This window comes from Corvus brachyrhynchos, unplaced genomic scaffold, assembly GCF_000691975.1.
Source record: "Corvus brachyrhynchos isolate BGI_N302 unplaced genomic scaffold, ASM69197v1 scaffold126, whole genome shotgun sequence".
NCBI classification, from domain to species: Eukaryota; Metazoa; Chordata; class Aves; order Passeriformes; family Corvidae; genus Corvus; species Corvus brachyrhynchos.
In genome coordinates this window covers 728,865-752,325 of record NW_008239283.1, presented here as the reverse complement: position 1 = coordinate 752,325, position 23,461 = coordinate 728,865, and the positions used below count along the sequence as shown (strand labels likewise).

Genomic DNA, 23,461 nt, shown 5'->3' with positions numbered 1-23,461 from the left:
GGAAACCCTTTGGAGATCTTCCCTCAGGAAAACAAAGGGAAAGACATGGAGATGAAGTTGCCTGGTTATTCAGTGAGACCACTCCTGAATGGGATCCAGGAGGATGTGGAGGGATTTTACAATTCAAGTCAGCTCCGGAGTAGAGGAAGAATAACCTTAATTCGAAACTTGCTCAAGGCATGTGTTCTTCATGAGGATAGGTGGAATGTGGATGGAGGGGGAGAGGATTTTTTTGGAAGAGGGGCTAGGTAGGAGAGCAAGTCCAGTTTGGCTCCTTGTGTAGGCTTCAGTCACTGGTGATGAAACCTGTGAAGAGGGAATGTGCAACTTTTTGAATAGCACTAAAATTTCTGTTCCTTAGTAGTGTGGTTATTGAGATTCTCTTTCTTTCCTCCAATGAGACCCTGTGAAACCATTTCCTGCCTGGCAGGGAACTCTCTGTAGGTGCCTATCTGTGTCCATGACTCCAGTACAGCAAATCCACAGCTTGTTCTGATGATAAAAGACTTTATTTGTTGCTGGATGTGTAGTGGAGAGCAGGAGGAAAGCTGGATGTTTCTGGTCCTTGTCAATCTAACGTCAATTTTTCAGCAAGCTCCTAGAAGTGAAAGAAGTTATACATGAGTGAGTGCAGTGATCATGAGAAAATGAGTGCTATTCTGTTCATGAATGATGATTTAACTCTAGTCTTAGTAATAGCCTTGAAGTTTTCCTTTGGAATATATCCTAAAGGATTAAAAAATAAATGTATGGTACACGTTGGAAAAGATCTTCAAACTTTTCAGCATAGAAGTACAAAGCTTATGTCTGGGAGGGATGTCAGAGGTCGTCTGGTTCCAGCTCCTGTCCCAAGGCAGGAGCAGCTCTACCTAAAATGTGCTTTGGTTGTCAGGTGGTTTTTTAGCCTTGGAAGTTTTCTGTTATTTTCATAACTTTCCAATAGTTCTCCCTTCTGCCCCCCACCATTGAAGATCTTAATGTATTTAGTGTTCTGATTTCTCTTTAGTAGTTAGAAATGTCTCAGAAAGTGGTTATTAATAAATCATTAAAGGTTTGCATTTCATTTCCTTGCTGCTCTACTACTCTTTATTTCCAATCATAGTACAAAGTCATTTTGAAAACAGAAGGAAGGAGGAATCTTTTACAACTGAGTCAAATCTAAATGATGGGGGTAAACCCAGAGATTTTTTTTCTTTGCCTGGAATACTCTTTGTTATTCAAGTTATTTGCTTAGCTAAAAGATTTCTTAGCCTGATCTTGTTTCATCTGGAATCGGTGAAGAAGAAATAATCTTGCATGCAGGGCTTTACAAGCTGCATATCTTGAACATGGAGTCACTTCACCAATAGGGCTTTCCTGGGAATAGGGAATAGCAAGGTTGAATATAAGGCTTGATAACTACAGATATTTTCAGTAGCACCAAAGGAGGTATGGGAAGTGATGAAAAAACTTATGAAAGGTAAACGGACTATAATTCATACTAAATATCTCCCCTTGTGCAGAAGCTCTTTTTAAATTACTCAGATAAATGAGCTCATTTATGGAATGTTTTGTACTGCATGAACTTATATGGGCACCTGTCATGTATATATATTTTTAATACTGAACTCATATAGATGGCTTAAAGTCCCCCTTGCCCTTTAGTAAATTTAAATCTCCCACAAAGCTGCTGTACAGTAGTCATAAAGAAACATTTATGGTTCAACATAATTTCCCTTCATTTCTTTTTCTCTTTCCTTAAAAAAAAAGGCAGTTTAAAAGTAATAAAGCACTTCCTTCTGTAAATCTTTGATCTTTTTTCTTCCTAAGGGAAGATTAATTTGTAAATATGCTAATGGATTTGTATAATATGAAACCTTCATAAGAAAAACTACATTAGTTCATATGAATGAACACATCTATCTTATTCAATTTATAAACTAATGGCTGAGAGCATCAACAATGCATTCTGCTCAGTCTCATGTCCAAAATCACTGCCTGTGATTCAAAGACAACAGAGAATTTTGCAAAGAAATGTAAGCTTGACAGATGTTATTTTCCCTGACTATTTTTTTTTAAATTTGTTTGCAACAGTGAGATTTGCTGCTGCTGTAGCCAGGCGAGTACCCTGCTCTGAAGAAATCCTGTGTGATAGGAGTTGTATCATGTGGATGTAATGCATCCAGCTGCATGCCTTCCTAAGGAATCCTGGTGGTCTCCAGCAGGGTGCTGAGCCTGTAAGCACAGTGATCCCTCAGGCAGAATCCCCAGAAACTGAATGACAGCAAAGTGTTCATCCAGGTGGCTCACATAGCTGGGAAGCTGACCCTCACCAGCTCCTCTCTGGGACAGTGATCCTGCCACTTTCCTTCCAGCTGAAAGGCTCGGAGGAGTTTGGTTCCACCAGTGCAGGAGTTGGATGCAGTGATCTTTGTGGATCTCTTCCCACTCAGGATATTCTGTGCTGTAGAGTCTCTCTACTCCCCCAGCCACTGCGGCCGCACTGGGCCAAAACTGCCCTCTCTGCTCCGTGGCAGGAGGAGATGGGACGTGGGCAAAGATTTCATGGGGGGGATTCAGCCAAGGCAAGTGCAAGGAAAAGTAGTTCACTGGAACCTCCTCGTATTCCTGTTTGTGTCCTGGGTGTCTCCAGGCATTACAGAGCTCCATCCTTCTTCCCTTTATTCCCCCAAGCCTGCAGTTCACCTCTTTCCTTGATTTTGCCTTTATTTGACTTATTCTGGTGCTTAGCTGAGAATCCAGAGAGGGTTGGGGTTTGCTCCAGCCCTGCCTGCTGGTGAGGCTGTGGCTCCTCTTCTGGGACCATGGGATTGGCAGTGGAGAGAACATGGAGAGGGTGGGGTAGAACCATCTGCATCCATCATTTTCCTTCTGCTAAGTTCTCTTTGTTATTTAATTTTCTCCATGATTTTTTCTCCTGGTGCTCCTTTGTCTCTTTTCTTTTCTGGACTAAACAAACCTAATAGAAACTTGACATTATTAAATGAATGTAAAAACCAAAGTCTGTGCATTGATTCAGAGGAGCTGTGCTGTATGGTCACCCCATGGCACCCCAGCCCACAGGGAAATGGCTGCTCTTAACCATGGGCTCATCTCTCTGCCTCTCCACAAGGAAGAAATCCAAATGCTTTGGTTTTATTCCCTTCAATATCTGGCATATTTTTTAATAAAAAGTGTGTGGGGAGGATTTAAATTGATTTGAATTTAGCCCTAATTTTGATCCAATTTCGTTTGCAGAACGAAGCTCAGCACCGGAGGAGTCCAAGTGGTGCCCTTGTACCTCTAAGCTTTATACGGTGATTTTTCAGGCCTGGTTTATTAAGGTAAGCACAGATATGTTGAACTTCAAGCCAGCATAGCCAATGAAGGATTGTTTGATGTGCTCGGGGTACTCAGCGCTGCGGAGCCGCGTCGTTAGCAGCTTCTTTTCCCAGGGGCTGACAGATTTGTGTCCGGCCCCAGCTCATGGCTTTCATCCTGCTGCCATAAACAAAAGGTGTGCATTTCTTCAGGCGTGGAGCTTACCCAGACTCCTTCCCTCGTTTGATGCTATCGTGCTCTGGATAAGAATAGAATTGTAATATGCACCTTAAGGCAGGAGAAGAAGGGGTGCAAGGAGGCAACCCACGGCTGATTCCTAATAGGGGTGGGTGGGAAGGAAGTGTCAAATGCTGCTCAGAATAGATTAATATTATAAAGGGGTCTGGAAAGATCAGAAATAGGAGAGATTCAGATCTCTTTTTCCCCTTTCTTTTCTCTCCAGGAAATTCTCTCCAGGGCTTCTCAATAAGAGTGGGGACGGAGGGTGAGCAGAGCAAAACTGGTGGGAGAGACGTCGCTGCTGTAACGAACAGAGCTGAGCCCGCAATGCCAGAGATTCTGTTCTCTTTAAAAAAGAAAAGGCAGGGGGTGGAGGGAGGTTTAGGCTTTTCTCTAGCAAAGTTTTCTTCCCAACAGTCAAAAATAATAGAAAGTAGACATAGAAGAGATCTGTTAATTGATCTTGTCCATATCTTGCCCAACACAGGGTTATTCCCTGCAGCATATTTACTAGTGCTGAGCTCAGCTTTGTTTTTAAAACCTCCAGTGACAATCTCCCGAGGGAAGTGGTGAAAGCCTGACTCTACAGCCTACTACATCTCCTTGTCGATCTGCTTTGCAGAGGGAGACTCTCACAAACCAGGAAATATTTTCTGACGTTCAGCCTACACCCCTCATTTTTTTTTTCTTTTCATTTCTGTCTTATTAATTCTATTTATACTCTTCTGTATCATGCAAAATAATGTCCTTCCAGGAGCACATCATGAGTTCTAACACCAAAAGGTTATGTTCTTGAGAAAGAAGAGCTTTGCCTCATGTTGGTTCTTTCTCAACCAAAGTAAATGCATAATTTAATTACCTGATCCATTGCTGGTTCATGGGTGGTTGTTAAACACCTACTGCAGGTAGAAGTTTAGGTCATCCTCTAAACTCAAGAGATTCTGCATGAAAAGAGCCAATAAATCAATAGAATGAATCCCTAGCATTTTTTAAAATTTAATTTCTAATGCCTATATTTTTTTTTGTTTCACTTCATCAGTAGAAGCCTTTCTGCAAAGCATGTCCTTTTTCATTGCCTTTCCCTCGCTCCTAATCTTAGCACTAGATCGTGATTTGGTCAAGGTCCTATTTAAATAGTTTTGGGGTTGCCAACATGGTGTGTTCTGATATTCAGATCTCATAATCCAATTTTGAAATTAAAAAGCTCGGGGCAAAAACACTCACACAACTGAAATGCATGTTTTTGAGCACTGAGCCAGTGTTTTCTTAAGAAGAATATACCAAACCTCCTCTTTCTCTTCCCAATTAATATAACAACTGTCACGCACAAAATCTCCCTTTTTAACTCATGCCCCGTGTGAGCACAAGAGACAGCGGAAATGTAAGCTGGGCTATGATTTGGGGAAGGTATCTGAATTCCAGCTGAATGCAGAAAATATGCAGAAGAGCAACTGATTTATAGTGCCTCATTTGCTGTCTTAGCAGAACGATGTTCTCTGTATTCCCAACAATAAAAGCAACAGTGAGGAAAAAATAAGTCAGCGTATTTCCCTCCCATACCAAGGCTTTTTCTCCCCTCTGCCCAAGTCATTATTTCAAGTTTCTCAGTATTAAATCTAAAGGTTCATCAACTCACATCTTTACAGCTCTGTCTTTCTGTATACAGGACCCTGTCTGCCTGTTTCCTCTATTGCACTATTTTGTTTGTACTACTGTAATCATTTTGCTGGCCCAGATCTGTGTGGGTGTGCTGGCAGCTTTACAACAAAGTTACATGGGAACTGAGTTAAGGTTGAATATTTATTAGAAGAAGCCATCTGGCGTCAGGCTGTCTGTACAGGGGGGCTTATTTCTTTAGTAGTCTCTCCTTTTTCTTTCTAGCTCTTCCTCCCTCTCTCTCCGTTTCTCATTTACGTGCCGCATATATGTGAAAAGTGGAACACACATCTTGACATATTGATTTGATTCTTGATATTTATAGCAATTAACCCCTCTCATGTGATTATCTCTGTCGCCTCACCCCATACCTCTCTCTCTCTCTCCCCCTCTGTTCCCAGGGTGGGGGAATGCTTGGGGTCTGTTCCCGTGGTGGCAGCCCCCCGGATGCTGCTGAGCTCCCACTGCAGCCCCTTCCTGCTCGTGCTGGTTCTCATAGGCTCCGGGCAACTACAGCTTTGCTCAAACATCTCTCTCCTGCTCTTTCCACACTTTCCCTCCTCCAGCTTGTGAGCTCATAAAAGAGTGCTGTGCTCCAAAATCTCCCAACTCACCATATTAAACAAACTAGCCAGCAGAAGGGTGTCCGTGCTATTTCACCATTTGTATGACATCGCCAGGCTTCAAAGTGCAGCACTAAATTGCCAAAAGATGTTTACTTTACTTGCTTAAGAGCTCCTCGTAATTCAATTGTTCTCTCTCCCGCAGTAGAAACACACATGCATCCTGAGCCGTGCTCTTGTGAGCTCCCACTAGTTATTTACCCACGGGCTTTCCTCCCTTGTTTTTTACACAGTGCTTGACTTTTTTTTTTTTATTTTTTTTTCAGGGGCTTCTGTCTCAAGGTAATTTGTTTTTTCTGGGGTGCTCAACCGCAAGGACCTTGAAACACGCAGCTGTCTGGCTGCCTTTTTTCCCCCCTCGCTAATAGACATTTAGTGTTTTTTCCAAAATAAAAAATTTTTTCCTTTTTTTTTTGCTTTTAAACATGCACAAAGTTGGACATCCAAAATTGTTGGTCACCTTGGAAAACCTTGACCTATTTTTCCTAGCGGGCCAGGGAAGCTGATACAGTCAAGCTGGCAGCCCTTTCCCACCATTCCTGACTTTTGTAAGTTAATATTCCGGCCTCACAGCCTTGCATAACCTCCTCGTTCATCGGTGTGGTGGTTTTGGTGGTGATGCCAGGTGGGAGAAGAGGAGCACTGGGCAGTAGAGATTCTTTCCGCTGACAGAAACAGTGAGTCACTACTGTCCTGTGATTATTCCCTGGCCTTTTTTTGCCAAAAGCTGCCTGCAGGGATGAAAGGAAAGTCCTTTCTCCATGACCTATGCCGGGGGTTAGCAGCCTCCCAAGCTCCGGCAAAGCACAACACGTGGGCTGGTTTTGAGCAGAGTAAAGTAAGGAATGAGGGCTGGGAGCCATGGTGGCTCCAAGGACGTAAACTGGGAGATGTGGTGGTTCCCATCTCCAGCCTCCCACTGCTTTCCCTCTGGTTGGATGGTTGGCAGCCTGTTGTCTCCTCCCCCAGGTAGTTTCTCTGGGCTTGTCATGTCTTTTTGTATGTTTAATCTGGGAAAGAAAAAAAATAAGGGTTTTTCCATGTGGTGATCTAGGATGGATGAGCAACAGCCCTGCTTGTGGGAAAGGGATGGGGAGTGGAGTGAGGAGTGGGAGCAAGGCAAGGAGGAGAAGGTAGTGAGGGATGGGTGATAAAGGAGGCTGGAGGGAGGAGCTGCTGAGCTCATATTCCTTCCTCTTTTCTGAGCTTAAATGAAGGGGGCTGCTCATAGCCCACAGTTATTCTTTCATCCATAATATGAAAGGGGGCCAAGACGAGTACTCTGGTGAGTGCCAGTGGTCTTAGCTCCTGATTCTCCAGCCAAATGGGAAAAGGAGGGTGAATCATGTATGTAGGCTTTGTTTTCCATGTCTTATTCACAATGACATGAGTCAACCCTGGATCTGAAGCCCACAAAACTTCCATTGCCCAGCAGAGTGGAAGGGTTGTGTTTGAATCAGTGGGCAAGAGACATTGACTTTTTTACTGCTGTTAATTCCATTTGTCCTTTGGCAAGACATTTAAGTCATCGTGTCTCATTTGCAAGAGCATAATGATGATTGTCTTCAAAAAATATTGCAAAGTAAAGGCTACTGTTGGTAGTAAAATTCTCTGAGGTGCTCAGAAGAAAAGATGTATCAAGGTGTGTAGCTCAGTTTCCTCTGTCAGGCCTACAAGTCTGGCAGCGATGCTTTCTCACTGATATAAACCCTATTTTCTGTACCAAAGAACAGGCAGAGCTGCTCATTACTGGTGTGAACAAAATATATAAAAAGCAGGTCGAGTTCAGGTTTGCTTTAAAGCTTGTTGCACTTATCAGCTTTCCATGCTCTCTGGACAGGCAGCCTGAGTATTAATCTCTGGTGAAATATGTCAGTGCTTGCCCTGGGTTGGTGTTACACAGACCAGACCAGATAATGCCTGAGCAAGGACAGTAACAGGGCAGCAGCTTCTGACAGGGATGAGAAAGCAGCTCTGGATGAGTGTTCAGGAAGGAGCAGGACATGGGAGAACCTCAGTGCCAGACTGAGTACTTTAAGCAGTGAGTACTGTCACCAATTAAAATAACCGTAAAAAGCCAGACATTCCTCACTGGAATAATTCGTAACAGATCCCCAGTGCTGCGTTACCTTTCAGCAGGGCTCTGTGAGGGAGCCATGGCCTCTGCAAACTATAGATCTGATCAGGAAAAGAGGCAGAGAAAAGCTTTTTCCCATCCCAGACCACACCATCTCATTAGTGTCACTCTGTGATGGCACTCCTGAGGCTCTTTCCCCATTTCTAAGAGCAGCACTGCTTTTCAGCAATCCCTGTTCTAGTGTCCCCCTCCTTCCTAGGACAGACACCCAGAGAATAACCCTTCTGGCTGATTTGGGGTAACTCACAGAGCTGGTGACTGGCAGCATCCCCTGCCACCTCTCCTGTCCTATAAAAACACCAGAAGAAGTGCTCCAGATGTGGATTGGGAACTTCCCCAGAATAGAGGCAAGGGGAGATAGAAATGCAAACCAAGACAGCAGAACCACTGAGGTCTGTCCTCTGCTCACGCCCTTTGAAAACCCCCTTAGTCCTTTGTTTCAAATATTACACCCAGAAATCCCCAGAGCAGCTACTCTAATGTGGAAGCACAAAGTAGGAGAATGTGGGTCTTAAATATCTGCCTTCAAACTGACCAGCAGCTTGATTTCCAGTCCCAGAAGTGAGTAAATACTTTAGATTTGTCTGTTCCCACCTTTCCAGGTAGTCATTAAAACTTTCCATTGAGCCTTTTTTCTGTTTGATCAAATTTACCTGTAGCTAAACTCATTACTTTTGTTTTTAAACACACGAGTATAAAGGTGCTGGCATGCATTTGAATGAAAAACACAAGTTTAATAATAATAATGATAATAACAGCAAAGTAAAAGACAGACTTCAAAACATGAATCCAGGCACTGTGATTTGTCTTGGAAGAGCTGAGGATCTGAACTGTAGTAGGACCACGTGGCCCCTGTGGTGGAGCAAACCCTCCCAGCCCAACAGTTATTCAGAGAGAGAGCCAAGTGACACAGTTAAATAACAACTGTGCTAAAATCCTCAGTGCTTTAGTGTTTTGTAAAAAAGGAGGAGGTTGTGACAAGAATGTATTTTGAATTTTTGAGTATGAAGTGTTTTCGATACCAAACCCAGCCTATGCAGTATCCATATTCTGTTTGAATGACTGTTTTTTACAGCAGTGAAACATCCTTGGGATCCTAAAACTTATTTTTTCAGATGTCAATGTGCCCAAACAGGCCTGCTGCAGATAAGACCCTTTTATAAGAGGGATTTTTGCTGCATCCCCTGTCCCTCAGAGCACCCTGGCTGCTCCCATGGGGCTGCACCAGCCCCAGATACTCCACTTATGAAACAGAATGTGGTTTAAAACCCAAACTCTTCTCTCTACTGCTTGTTTAGTCCAACAAAATGTGTTTTATTGTTGTTTCTTGACTTTTTCTTCGCAGACACAATTCCTCTAGGCTATTGTTATTTCAACAAAAGGAGGGGGAGGATAGGCTCAGCGAGTCACTCTGTGGCTTTCTGGTGAGGAATTAAGAAATACTCTAACAGTTTAATAATGATAATCTCCAAATAGTTCATAACGGCATTAAGGGTAATTAATGACATTTGAACAGTAAGAGTACTTAATCCCTAGGGAAATGTGATAGCCACAATTTTATTTACATCTGAAGTTGTTTCAAAGGTAAAGGGAAAAGATTAATCTGTTTTTAAAATGGTTTCATACTTGCACTCTTTCAGATTTTATCTTAATTTAATGTAAGCAAATAAAAATAATAGCTTTTTCACTAAAAATAAAAACTGCATTCGTGTTAGATCCAGCATTAGGTTAAAAATAAAGAGGAACTCTTATATGTTCCCTGTGGGATTAAGATTTTCTGAAAATTATAAATCACCAGTGATACTGTGGTTTACAAAGAAGGATAACTTCTTCTAAAAGACCCACATATTTACATTTTAAAAACATTTTTCATAGCCTTTAGAGCCATTAAAAGAACTTAAATAATTTTGAGGATAAATGCTATGTGCTTTACCTTTTATGTTTTAGCAGCAGTTCTTATTTTCTCTCCACACAGCTGACCTCCCTAAACCTTTGAAAAATGCTGTTACATCCTTTTACGTTTTCACAATTTTACACTGAGGGGAAAAATAACTCCTGTGATAGTTTTTGAGATAATACTCGAAGCAGCCTGATTCAGATGTTTAGCTTTCTAAAGTCAACAGAAGGAAAAGGGTTTCATTGACCTTGGGTTTTGAGAATAAATAGGATAACACCTGATTCGAGACAGGAAGCTTTAGCTGGTGTAAATATGCAGAGCAAAGCAGAGGGTGTCAATCCAGTTTAGCATTTGAATGCAGCCTCTGCTCTTTTGGTTATGCTCTTGAGCCTGTTTCTACTTTTGGCTCTTACATTCCACAGAACTTCTGTAAAATCAGCAGGGACAGTGCTAATAAATTTATAATGTTGTTTTGTATTTCTGAACATAGTACCTCAGTAATTAAGTGAAATATTTATGATGAATATAAAACAATGCAAATTCATTTGTTTGCCTGAAAGCCAGCTTGTTATTTATTTAGATTTATCTTTGAATGATTCTTAAATTGAATCACAGTATGAATGAGGGTGATATTTAAAGCAGAGAAAATTTGCTATAGTGTATTGATGCATCACACTGTATTAGCTAATGTTAAAGCTATGCAGAGGATGATTAAAAAAAACCCCAGAAAACAAAAAATATCTTAGATCTAAGAATAATTCCTTTTTGTCTTTTTTTTTTTTTTTGGTAGGAGTTCCACAAGCTGAATCAATTTCCCACTGCTGAAATCTTTAATAAATCTTATGTTTCATTATAGCAAGCTATGCATATGCAAACTGGATCCTGAATTACAGGACAGGTAGGTTCAGGATAATGTGATCTAATTTTCACCTCAGCTGGCTATGTTTTCTTTCATGGACTACTACTTCTAGTAGTTTTTATCATTTACTGTTTTCAGTCCTCTAACAAATTCTAATCCAATGAATGTAGTGACCTATGAAAGGAAATGTCTGTGCAGTGTCCCTGTGTTGATGATTATGAACTAAATTGTTTACTTCAGTTGGATCTTTTTCCCCCTTCCCTAAGTGAAAAATATCTTCCAAAAATAACTTCCTTTGCAAACATAATGCTGTTGCTTGCCTCAGCTTTCTGCTTGACAGTTATCATGTTCATATCATGACTAAGGAAGGTAACAAAAAAAAAGGAAAGATACGTATTCAGTTTGAAGAGGATATTTTACTTGGAAGCCATTATGTGAGAAAGCGTTGTGTATCCACTAATTGGAGCAGCTATAGATTTTTATTATATTTTATCTAATTTTGGATGGATTGCTAATGTGCTGAAAAATTATAGGGGCTCACAGGTGGGAAGACTTCACTAAGAAGCACTAAAGCAGTGTGCGATAGGAACACATCTTCTGCTTCTTGCCTGGTCTTGGTTTTGGCAAAACAACCTTGAGCAACCAAACGTGACCAACTCTTACATGAATTGACCAAGTACACTTTCCATAAGGGTCTGTCTTACTGTCAAATCTACAGCCAATATGGCCATTACTTGGGAGCTTTATTCCTCAGTTTTATCATCATTTTATGCTTATTTTATGAGCATATAGATAGATTTTAAAGTAGCTTTGGCTCATTACACGACAGCATCTAGGTTGTGATGTTCAGACCGAGAGCAGGGCTCCTGGACAAAAGCAGGGAATGAAGTTTCTACCTTATGGTGTCTTATGTTGCCACCAAATGTGCTGCCACCAGAGCACATGGACTGTGATACATGAGCAGGTGGGGGCACAGGAATGAGCTGTGTGTGTCAGCGTTGATCTGTGACGTGTTCAGCCCAAGGTGAAGGTAGGCACCCGCAAGGATTTGCAGGTTGGCATTTCTTTTTTTTGTTGGTTTCCTAATATCTTAAGAAGGAGATAAAAAGAAGACTGGAGAAAAAGCGGGGCTTCCCATAAGGAAATGGGAAATCTGGTTACCTGGGATATGGAGAAGGCTGAGCTACTCAAGGGCTTTTTTTTTGTCCCAGTCTTCACTGGGAACAGCTCCAGCCACACCACCCAAGGTGCAGAAGGCAAAGACAGGGGCTGACTGTGGGAGATCAGGTGTGAGATCATCTAAGGAACCTGAAGCTGCACAAGTCGTGGGACATGAGGAGACATATCTATGCGTGTCCTGAGAGAACTGGTGGATGGAGCTGTTGGGACCCCGTCCATCATGTTTGAGGAGCACGGTAGTCCAGCGAAGATCCCGCTGATTGCAAAGGTGAAATTGAACCTCCATTTTTAAAAAGGGGGAAAAAAGAAGGTGCTCACCTGTGCCCAGCAAGGTGATGGAGGAGATTGTCCTGGAAACTGTGCTAAGGAATATGTAAAATAAGGAGGTGAATTGTGACAGCCAGCATGGATTCACGACAGGCAAATAGTGCCTGATGTGATAGGATTAGAGTGTTGTGGATGAGGAAAGAGCAACTGACATCATCTACCTGGATTTGTGCAAAGGATTTGACGCTGTCCTGTAGGACAGCCTTGTCTCTAAACTGGAGAGATTTAAAGGACTATGTTTTCAATAAATCACCCATGCCTGCTGCTCACTTTCTGGGCTCTTAAAAATTATCTGAAACATGCTGAAAACATAGAGGAGCACTCAGTAAATTTAGTTGGCTTGAAATGTGCTACTGCGTGTTACTATGAGAATGCTGTTCAGAGTCTCTTGCTGCCACACGCGTCTTCTGGAAAACAATTTCCTTTTTGGAAATGCAAATCAGGCACTATGGTTTGATGCCATAAAAGGACTGGGAAGTTCGAGTCCTTTGATAGAGAAATGTTAGTCACAGGAAAGGTAATTGAGTGCTGTGCTACAACATTCATTGCTGCAGAAATTTAATGTGTGATTCTGCCTTGGAAAACTGAAATCCAGACATGATGGGCAGTCCTTGTCCCTTTTCCTGTCCCTATGCTAAAAGGTCTTGCTAAATTTCCTTCTTTACAGGCATTCCCAAGAAAAAGATGAAGTTGTCAGCTTCAGTAAGTACAACAATGCTCCTCCTCTTCAAACCTCAGTGGCATGAAATTTTCAGCTTTTTTTCATTTTTAAGATATAAAAAATTATTTCTCCTGGTGGATTGCCCATATGGAGAGATTTAAAGAAATATATGAGGCACATTCACAGCAAAGAACAAGTGAATGTTCCCACTCTCTCAATTACTTTTGATTAAAAAAAAAGGTATTTTGAGTAAATCTCATCATTTTAGGGCTGTCTCAAGGCTTCAGAGCCTTGAGCTGGCAGTGGCACAGAGGTGGGGGGTGTGTCATGGAATGGTATGGGAGGTGAAGTCCTGTGATCATTTCCATCCAGCTCCAGAAAGGAGGCTAAAAAAACCCTCTTTGAAGGAATATTTTGGTTAACGTTATATTGCCTGATATTCCCGGATCACATGTGCGGTAGAGTCACGAGATTGTTCAAAAATCTAAAAATAGAGCTCAAAATACTCAAAATAGGATTTCAGTGGTATAAATAACAATTTAAATCAGGGTGCAGAAATAGCTCGTGCTCAGCTCCTTGTCTCTATGCCGAGCCCGATGGTGGCGGGGCAGTGGTGGCAGAAGGGCTCCAGCCCACGCTGTCACTCCTTGAGCTGTGCTGCTCCTCTGGGCTCCCCCATCTCGCTCCAGATTCCAAGCTCACCATCATACCCGTGGCCATGGCTATGGTTGGACTTCATAGAATCATTGAACGGTTTGGGTTGGAAGGGATCTGAAAGTTTATCTCGTTAGAGCACCCTGCTGTGGGCAGGGAAGCCTTCCACTATTCCAGGTTGCTCCAAGCCCCGTCCAACCTGGCCTTGGACACTGCCAGGGATGGGGCAACCACAGCTTCTCTGGCAGCCTGTGCCAGGGCATCACCATCCTCACAGTAAAGATTTTTTTCCTAATATCGTGTTTAAACCTATTCTCCTTCAGTTAGAGTCATCTCCCCTTGTTCTGTCACTCCAGGCTCTTGTAAATAGTCCCTCTCCATCTTTTCTGTAGGTTCCCTTCAGGTTCTGGAAGGCTGCAATTAGGTCACCCTGAAGCTTCTCTTCTCCAGGATGAACATTCCCAATTCTCTCAGCCTTTCCTCATAGCAGAGGTGCTCCATCCCTCTAACTCTCTCCGTGGATTCCTCTAGACTCACTCCAAGACCTCCAAGTCCTTCCTGTGCTGGTGACACCAGAGCTGAAGGCAGCACTGCCAGGACTCACCAGGGTGGAGTAGAGGGGCAGAGTGACCTCCCTAACTGTTTGGTCAATATAAATAGTAATATTTTACTGAGCAGACATATTAAGTTTTTGGCCTTGGCTTGCTGATGTCATTTCAAAAAAGTAGTTGGAAGTGGCCCATGAGAAGTGAAAAGTGCATTTATTCTGAGAAAAAAAGAAAAGGAAAATTAAAAAGAAAGCTATATTTTTTATAGTAATGACTTAAAATGTCAGATGGGCTTTGCTATTGAACCCTCAGTATGTTTTTAGTAAGGGGACTACTCGTTCTCCCTGACCCCCACAAGAAACCCACCCCAAACCCACATTTATGTTGTTAATGGCCTAACTGCCTCAGTCCTAAGATGTGACTCTCTGCTGTGGTTGACAGTGCTGGGGAAATAGCTGGCTAAGTGATTCTTGGATTTTAAACCACAAAATGCTGGTCATGAGTCCAATATTCACTTTTCAACTTTGGGAGGAACAGGACTTTGACCTCAGAAAAAGCCCAGTGCCTGTACTCAATATCCCCATGGATATCTTTTTCTTTAAAAAACATATCTATGAGGAATAGACCATAAGATATAAAGAAAATAAAAGTCATAGACTATGGGCTAGTAGTGAAGTCATGGTAAAAATAAAAAATGACAACGTAGAAATGAGAACTTAGAAACCAGATTTCACCCAGAAACTGAACTGCATATATTTTCACTGCTCTTATTGGCTTTCTGAAAGCCACTTGTTGCTAACAGAGTTTTATCTCCATACATTTAAGTAGAGATCAGATACTATGCCAGTAGCAAAAATTTGCTTTAATTACAAGATGAAAATAATTTTTAGTGGAAATTGAAGTCATTTAGGTCTCAATCCTGCAAAGAGTTTTATGCTTGTGTTTAATTAGTGTTAATGTCTCTAAGTAGTCCCATGATGAATCCTATTGATGAAAATGGTGCTGCTCAGCTTGGGTACAGCTAAACACATAAATATGTCTTTGCAGGGTTAAGGCTTGGTTTGCAATTGCACAGATTGATTTTCACTCGAGGTCTTAAAAAGGAAAGCTTGAATTTTGTGTTAGAAATACATTTTGATTTCACTGTTCTATTGCCCTGGTCACTAAGATAAAGGCTGGACATAGTAACCTGTTGATTCAAGTACTAAACTACACACAGTCCTTGCTTTCTACCCTAAGAAAAGGTTTAAAATCCTTATCATTCCACTGGTCTGACTTCCACCCTCTCCTAGCCTGTCATTCCCACTAACAAAAGTATTTCCACTACCCCTCAGAGAAAAGCAAGGCCAGAGCAAATTATTCAGAGTAGCCACCTGCTTCTACAGTGTAGATCATGTAATCAAAGAACAAGAGCACTACAGTGATGGAACACTCATTTTGGATGGCAAATAATTTATCAAATATTGAGAGGAACAGCGTTCTCAGTGTTTGGAGAAAGAGTGATCCCTGCTTATCAGTTGGTTAACCATGAAAAGGTCAAATATTCTGAATCTTTGATCACACACTGCATTTGTTGTAACCCAATACTCCTCCCAAATTAAAAAACCAATGAGGCCAGAAGATGTTTGTCCCATTAGCAATTTGTAAGTGAAAGTCTGCAAATAATTAGATTTCTAGGATACAGTAAACTGATAAACATTTTAAATTATTAAAGATATTAATAAGGAGCACTGAGGAGTTATTTTTCCAACTAAGAAATGATTTTCTGATGAAAGGGAGAAAAATTATTCTGTGCCAGTAAAAAACTTGTATGTGCTGATGATGAAAAGCCCATGAAATTAAGTAAAGTTCCAAGTGATAAAATTTTATTGTCTTGGAAGAATATATATTTGAGAAACACCTGTGCACACCCATTCTCATAATCTCTCTCAACATTTTGAATTTCTATTACAATTTTTCTTAAAATTCAGACTATCAAAGTGACTCCTTTCACTAGGACAACTGAGATTGCACACACAAGGCTGAGAAGCTTTGGGTGGGGATGTTTGTCCGTGGGTATTTCATCATGAGTTATGCCAGACTAAAAATAGAGCTTTTCCTCTGCCTGGTATTCTATCTGCCTTTGCTCAGTTATGAACATAAAGAGAGATATTAACTTGCTTACATTAAAAAATATATATTATATTCTTGTTCTGCTACATGATGAAGGCTGGAAAAAAGCTTTATTTTATTTATTTTCCTCTCAGCATCTTCCCAGTGCTATTTTACCATCAATCACTAATGTTGATTATTTTTAACTACTTGCTTCTCTCTCTCCTTTCCCCCAACAGCACCACATCACCCAAATCTACAGCAGTTCTTCAGAGTAAACCCTTTCAAATATGAACACCGTTGCTTCACTGAGACCCTCCTCATGGACCTGCCCCAAATCTCCTCTGCGGTCAGGAAAATGTTTTTCCTTACAAAGCTGCAGTCCTACCACTGAACTTGTTGCCAAAATCTGAAGGCTTCCTTGTTCTTTCATGGGATTTTACTGACCCAGTGTAGTGTGGGATGGTGCTGGAGAAGAAATGTGGATGTGCTGCAGAAACTGTTGTAGCTGAAAGAAGGAGAAGCAGCTGAAGCAATGGATGATGTCTTCATCAATGGAAAGGAAAACATTACTGGAATTAAATGCATATCTGCCAATGATGGCAGACATAATGCAAAATTATAAATATATACAACATATGGTTATAAATACTATAAAAATTATAAATATTGACAAGAGAGACCATGTCCTGCCTTGGCTGGCAGGTGAAGTCACAGAGACAAGAGTCATATCATCAACTTTGGGTAAGATAAGGCCCTGGCTGAATGGAAGAGGTGATACTTCAGTGCTGAAAACAGATAACCTTTCTTACCATCTCTGGTTGTTTGAAAAGCAGATTTTTTTTTTTCAGGTAGGTGGCTGACTATATCTGAAGTGTGATGTCATCTGTTATACTTTTGTTTCCTTTGTAGTTGTTAGAATAATGTGATATATTGTAAGCACAAAGCATGTTAGATCTGCACTTCAGTCTCTATTGGCTTATTTTAAAACTGAGTTAAGTTGAAGAGATCTGTGCTTTTCTTCTAAGTCTCCAACCAAGATTTCAAACCAAATTCAAGGTTTCCAACCAAACTTTAAGACTTGGTTCTTGCATTTCAGGTATTAACTAGCATTCTACAGGCAGTATAGAATAAGTTGCCTGAAAATTTTTTGCCATAGCTGCCAGTTTTCCATGGTTTCTACTACCATAAAAAAACGCCCCATAGAATATATCTTTTTTTTTTTTTAGTTTTCAGTTCCTTGAAGAATTAAAAAGAGTATTCTTTTCATCTGATTTAGAGGGGCACTGAAGAGACAAATATCTTGAGTCTTGCTGGATATTAGGATCCTTCTGTGTGCAAATAACCAGTCTGTCTTCAAAGGAAATTTCTGTGAAGGCCTGCGAAAAGGCTTAATCTCTCTTGACCACTGTTCTCCTATCACATCCTACATGTCCTGTCCTACCTTTGCTGGCCACAAGGTACTTGAAAGGTTTTTTTTTTAAATCATTGCCTGACCAGTGTTGATTTGCTTGTACTTTTGTGCTAGAAGACTCCACCAAGGGCTGACTTTGATGCTTGGCAAGAGAAGGTGGAGGATTTAAAGATTCCCTGGCGAGATGGTTTCCTGATGAGTCGAGTGAAAATCAGGAATAATTCTGCAAGAAGTCTGGGCTGATTTAAGGGAAAATTTGGGGAGATGAGAAGTGACCACCTCTGGGATGCAGAGAGAGGAACAGAAGGGCAGTGAGATGCTTTGAGCAGGAGGGATAAAATGTGAAATAACAGGGTCAGAACCACTGTATCTCACAAGATTTTGTGTTTAACCAAGCGTATCAAAGGCTGTGTCTTCTCCAGCACAGTGTGTGCCCCTTCCTTCCCTCTCTTGGTGTTTAGCTTTTCCCTGTGATGGCAAATACCCTGCTCCAGCCTGTCACACACAGCATGGAACCGAACCGGTGGCTGCTCCTTGCCCTGTGACTCCCAGCTCCTCCTGGCTTTAGCGCAGCGAGTTCCCTCTGATCTCAATGTCTTCAGCTGCTGGTCCCCCACATAGGGGACCCTTGTGCTTGGCAGCCACTGCTGGATCAGGCCCGTGGAACTGCTACCATGGCTCATCTCCTCCAGATTAGCTCCAGGTTAGCAGTCTGAGGAGGGAGTCAAAGGTCTTTGATCCCGATGGAGGAGCAGTGCACGTGACATGTGCATTGGCAGCTGGAAGGCAGAGGGACCAGGAGAGGTTTCATCAGGAAAGGAGTTGAGCAGTAGAGAAGGAAATTGTTGCTCTGCTTGTTCTGAGAGAAAAACACTCTCCAAAAGGCAAAAAAAAAAAAAAAAAAAAAAAAAGTTCTGCAGTTGATTTATATTTCTATTATGGGCTTATCCTGTTAGCTTGTTCTTAGAGAAGAGCTGTTCCCTGAGGTACAATTTATCCTTTTTAGAAACTCTCCTCCCCCAAGAAACTTGCAACAGTGGAAAGAACAAAAGTTGAGATGGTGTTTGAAGGAAGAATCTAAGAAAAGTGATTGAGCAGCTGGATTCAAGGTTTCATGCAAAGGAAAACTCTTCTGGGTGAAGGCACCCAGTGTAAATAGTTGAGAAGCACTCAAAGAGAAGGACTTCATGAGAGTTGTAATGGTAATTTTAGAGGTTTCCCCAATAACAGCATTTCCCCCAAATGCTGTTAAGGTGGTGTCTTGAGAGCTACAAAAAGAAAATTAGGGATAATTCTCAACTAGTCAGGAACTTCTGGTTTGTTTTTCCTCCATGGAATTCATGGGGAAGACAAAGGATGTAAATGTAGCAGGAGACTGGATGGGTGAAAGAATTATGAAAGCTAAAATAGAGTGAAGATCTTACAGAATACAGGAGACCTTTGCATCCATGAAGACACGGCTGCTGAGTCAGGCCCGTGGCTACGTGCACGCTCAAGAAATACCCATGTGCTGATAGAAAACAGATTTAAAAGGTAATCGTGAAATTGCTTTAGAGTTCTGGATGTGTTTGGAAGTTTGTGACTGGTTGTCAGTGATGTCATAACCATATTTATTATAGCTCATAAATGGATGGGTCTGACTGTTTTCCTTATTTTAATGTATAAATTGCAGTTTATAATGGCAATAAAACACTCCAGGCTGTGCATTTCAGGGTGATTATTGCATTTCTCAGGTGGTTAAAGTTACTCTAACTGCCTTTTAGCTCAGATTTCAATAGTATTTGCCCAGTGTTCAGGCCATTTTTACTTGTGTTTTTATGTGCAAACCCCAAATTAAAGTGTTTTATTGCTTTTTAATTAAAATGTTGAAGTATAAAGAAGGGAATGGTCACAGGCAGATAGAGAGTCACAGTAGTAGGTGTTTTGATGTAAGAGGGAGGGGAGTGTGTGAGTAGGGGAGATGGGGAGAGGAGAGGCTGCAGAGCCTGTCACTGCATTTGGGTATTTCACAGGTACCCACTCCTGGTTCCAGTAAACACAAGGCTGAATGGAAACATTTGTGAGCCAAAGGCATTGGTGTCTGCCTCGTAAAATCTCAAACTGAGAAATGAGGGATTAAATGGCTGTGAACCCTTAATTAAGTGCTCAGCACCAACGTGCCCTCCCGCTGGAAGCTGAGAAGCGCTGTGATAGTCTGCACACAGGAGCTTGTGGGGAGCTCCAGCTCATGGTGTTCCTGATTTTCAAGGTGGGGAAAAGTCCTGCACTCTCCCTCTTTGAGACACCACCTCATGCGTGGCCAATCGTACAGAGCAGACTCCAAAACCAGTGGCAGTGGTGGGTTTTTAGTGGAATGTAGTTATTCTGGAAGAAGGAATTTCCTGGATATTCAGTGAATTAATTCACTGGTTTGGGCCATGTGCAGGGTGAAAGATCTGCTCTTGAAGTCCTTTTGGGTGATGTCATGTCTAAGTGTCTGCAAAGCATCAAAGTCCTTGTGTCACGTGTGTTTGTGGAGTGGTGGCCTCTGTGTGAAGGGGAGGACGACCCGTCGGGAGACTGGGACGGGGCTGCTCCTTGTGATGGGGGTGGTGGGTTCACAGCCATGCCATTCCTCCACGCCCTTCTTGACACAACCTTGATCCTCCTCTAACACTGAGTCCTGGACCAAGGCACCAGTGTAAAACTGGCAGCGCAGGGCTGGTCTTGATGATCTACGAGGTCTCTTCCGTCCAAGTGATTCTGTGGGATGCTCTCTTGCTGGAAGCCAGTGAGGCCCCTTCCTACCTTGGTCCTGCCAGCTTCTCAGAGAGTGTTGAAGATGCGTGGCGCAGCAGGGCACAGCATCAACAGGGCTCCTGCTCCTCTGTAAGGCTCCAAATCTGACAAAAATGATGGTCGTGTCTCAGGTTTGTGGATGCTTCAATTCTAAAACTGTGCTTCTTGAGGCAGGGCTATTGCAACACTTTGGATGTGTTGGTTTTTGCAGTCCGTGACTGATGTGAGGGGTTGGATATTTGTACACAGAATTACAGAATCATGTAGGCTGGAAAAGGTCTCCAAGACCATCGAGTCCAGCCTATGCCCGATCCCCACCTTGTCACCCAGAGGAGAGCACTGAGTTCCACGTCCAGTCATTCCTTGGACGCCTCCAGGGATGGGCACTCCACCATTCCGTGCCCCTTCCAATGCTTGAATGCTACACACAATCCAAGGTCTTTAACTGGGATCATCTCTTCTGGTGCATCCTTAAGGAATGAGTGCTAGAGGGCTCTAGTTTGTATCGTATTTGTACAATTTTAAATAAATTACAAAATAAAATCATGGCTATTCACCTGGGTAAGGGCATGAGTATTATAAATTTAAATTAGGGATTGAGCCTTTCATTAAGGAGAAAAAGAAACCCTCCATTCAAACAGACCAAAACCCAACTGGTCTTGCTGCCTAATTTTACACAAAAAATGTACATAAAATCATTTTTTCAAGGCAGTTTCCCCCCCACCACCCCTTGTTTCCCCCATCTTTATTTCTATTTCTCTTGTGCAAAATATCCCTCTTGCATACCTCCCCTTTCTTCCCATGCAAGAATGGAAGAAATGCTTAATGGGAACCAAAGCACATTAGGAATATTAAGGAAAAATTACAGTATATACACTATGAAATGAAATGCATCTTTTGTGAATAAATCCCCCCAGAAATCTTATATTTCCAGGCATCCACTCACATACCTTCATGTAACAACTCATACATTCGTAAAACATTCATTGAAAGCAGCTCTGCAGTTTTATAGAAAACAACATGCCAGGGATGCAAGAATCTTGCCAGTTCTGTGAAAAATGACACCAATTAAAGCTTAAATTGCTTGTTTTCTCATAAGGTACATATTTTCATAACTTTGAAATCAAATAATTGCTGCTTTTATATTAAATACAATAAAACAAAAAGGATGCTAGTTTAGAGGAACTGCTACAAGCATTTTAATATAATTTTCCCACCATTTAAAGTCACAAAATATGGAAAACAAGTCAACTATGCAAAGTTCCAAGGAGATAGAGAAACTCCTTCAGATTATTACATCATTTGTCTTTTGTGTCAGGAAATGTGTATGTGATTTCATTGTTTGATTAAATGCCAAAAAAAAAGGCATATTGCACTTATCTAACTGATTACAGATTTTATTCATCTGAAAAAGTATTTGTTCGTACTTTGACATTAGAAGGCAAGATTTTTTTTAATGCTTCAAACAAGCGTTTTCAAAAAATTATAATCCTAACTTCCCAGGCTTGCTTTTTATTTTGTATTAACAATGCACTGTACCAAAATTTCCCATACTGGAACACAGTCCCTAGTGGTTTTCAAGCTATAAACTGAGTAAACAGTCCCTTTCTTATTGAGTGTCTGTGTGAATGCATGTTGTTTCTGGAATACATCATATTCATTTGCAGAAACCCTGTGTATGGATCTTTAACACTTTTTTCCCCCCCTCTTTTTTTCCGAGGTACCTAAAATAATGGCTTTTTTAAGACAGTAATATAGTCGTGTGACTTGTGGGGAAAAGCACACTGTGGCTCACAATCTGAATTAAACGTGTGTCATTGGGGGTAAGTTTCATTTAAAATACCTATTTCTGCTAATTATTCAAAATGCTAATGCTGTGCCGCTGTACTATCTCTGAATTGTGCTAGCATGTTTCTGGCAATGCTGTGCTAAGAATGTAAGAAAATCAACTAAAAATATTTCCATGTTGAGTTCCTTGTTTTTTTAGTAAGAGCATAGAAAGGTGGCACTTATTGGTGACATTTTTTGGACTCTCACCATATCAGGGTTGACAAACTAAGCTTTACATAATGAAGAAACCTTAAAAAAAACTCAACAGAAATAATTTGAGGAGAAACACGAAGCTTCATCTGGGGACTTCAAGGTCAGTTACCATTGGCCTGGCCTCCATTAACCCCCACAGGAAATCTTCCAGAATCCTTATTTTATCTTGAGTGGGTGTTCCCAAACTATCAGTCTTTTTTTTTTTTTTTTTTTTTTTTCCACCAAAATAGAGACACAGTTTCCTTTAAAAGACATGAATTTCATCTGGTAGAACATTTTAACAATGTTTACATGCCACGGAGAAATTTGCAGGGAGAATGGTGATATTTTAAATTGCTCTATTAACAAAACTCTGCCTAAATTTGGAAGAAGGAAAAAGATTTGAAAACTTGGTAAGCGATTAATAGTAAGATATTAAAAGACAGTTTTTTTTTTTTTTTTTTTTTTCTCCACCAAAATAGAGACACAGTTTCCTTTAAAAGACATGAATTTCATCTGGTAGAACATTTTAACAATGTTTACATGCCACGGAGAAATTTGCAGGGAGAATGGTGATATTTTAAATTGCTCTATTAACAAAACTCTGCCTAAATTTGGAAGAAGGAAAAAGATTTGAAAACTTGGTAAGCGATTAATAGTAAGATATTAAAAGACAGCTAAGCGTTCTCAGTCACTGGGGAAAATAAACTGGGATGGTATAATGAGATCCCTACAGCCTTGTGATCAATCCAAAGTAGCAAGAATGTAATACCAACGGGTTAACTAATTATATGTATATATTTAAAAAGTCTCTCAGTAGTCTGAATCATGTCCAAAGTGAATGCTGAGGATTACATGATCTATCATTAACCCATTAGTATTGCGCTTTCGGTGTTCTTGGGCAATGAAAAGCTCCAACAGGAATAAACTGTCTGAAATATGTGTCTTTTTAATAAAGTGGGTAATTTTTTTGGTGGGGAGGGAGAGTGTATCTTATTTATAGTGTCATTTTAAACTCAAGTTACAACGTCTTAGATTTAAGAGACAGTCCAGCAATGCAGGCAAGGGTGTCTCC

At 41.1% G+C, this 23,461-nt stretch overlaps 2 long non-coding RNA genes across 2 annotated transcripts in view; one reads left to right on the top strand and one right to left on the bottom strand.

Moving 5' to 3' along the window:
* Positions 1-490: 490 nt before the first annotated feature.
* Positions 491-5,086, bottom strand: LOC108448156. Its single transcript, XR_001863948.1, has 2 exons — positions 4,400-5,086; positions 491-598 (listed from the first exon to the last, which is right to left on the bottom strand). It is a non-coding gene; the product is annotated as an uncharacterized LOC108448156 (long non-coding RNA).
* Positions 3,205-23,461, top strand: part of LOC108448155 — a 140,902-nt gene continuing 120,645 nt past the window's right edge. The window contains exons 1-2 of the long non-coding RNA XR_001863947.1: positions 3,205-3,323; positions 16,412-22,187. This is a non-coding gene — a long non-coding RNA (uncharacterized LOC108448155). The remainder of the gene's footprint in view (positions 3,324-16,411; positions 22,188-23,461) is intronic.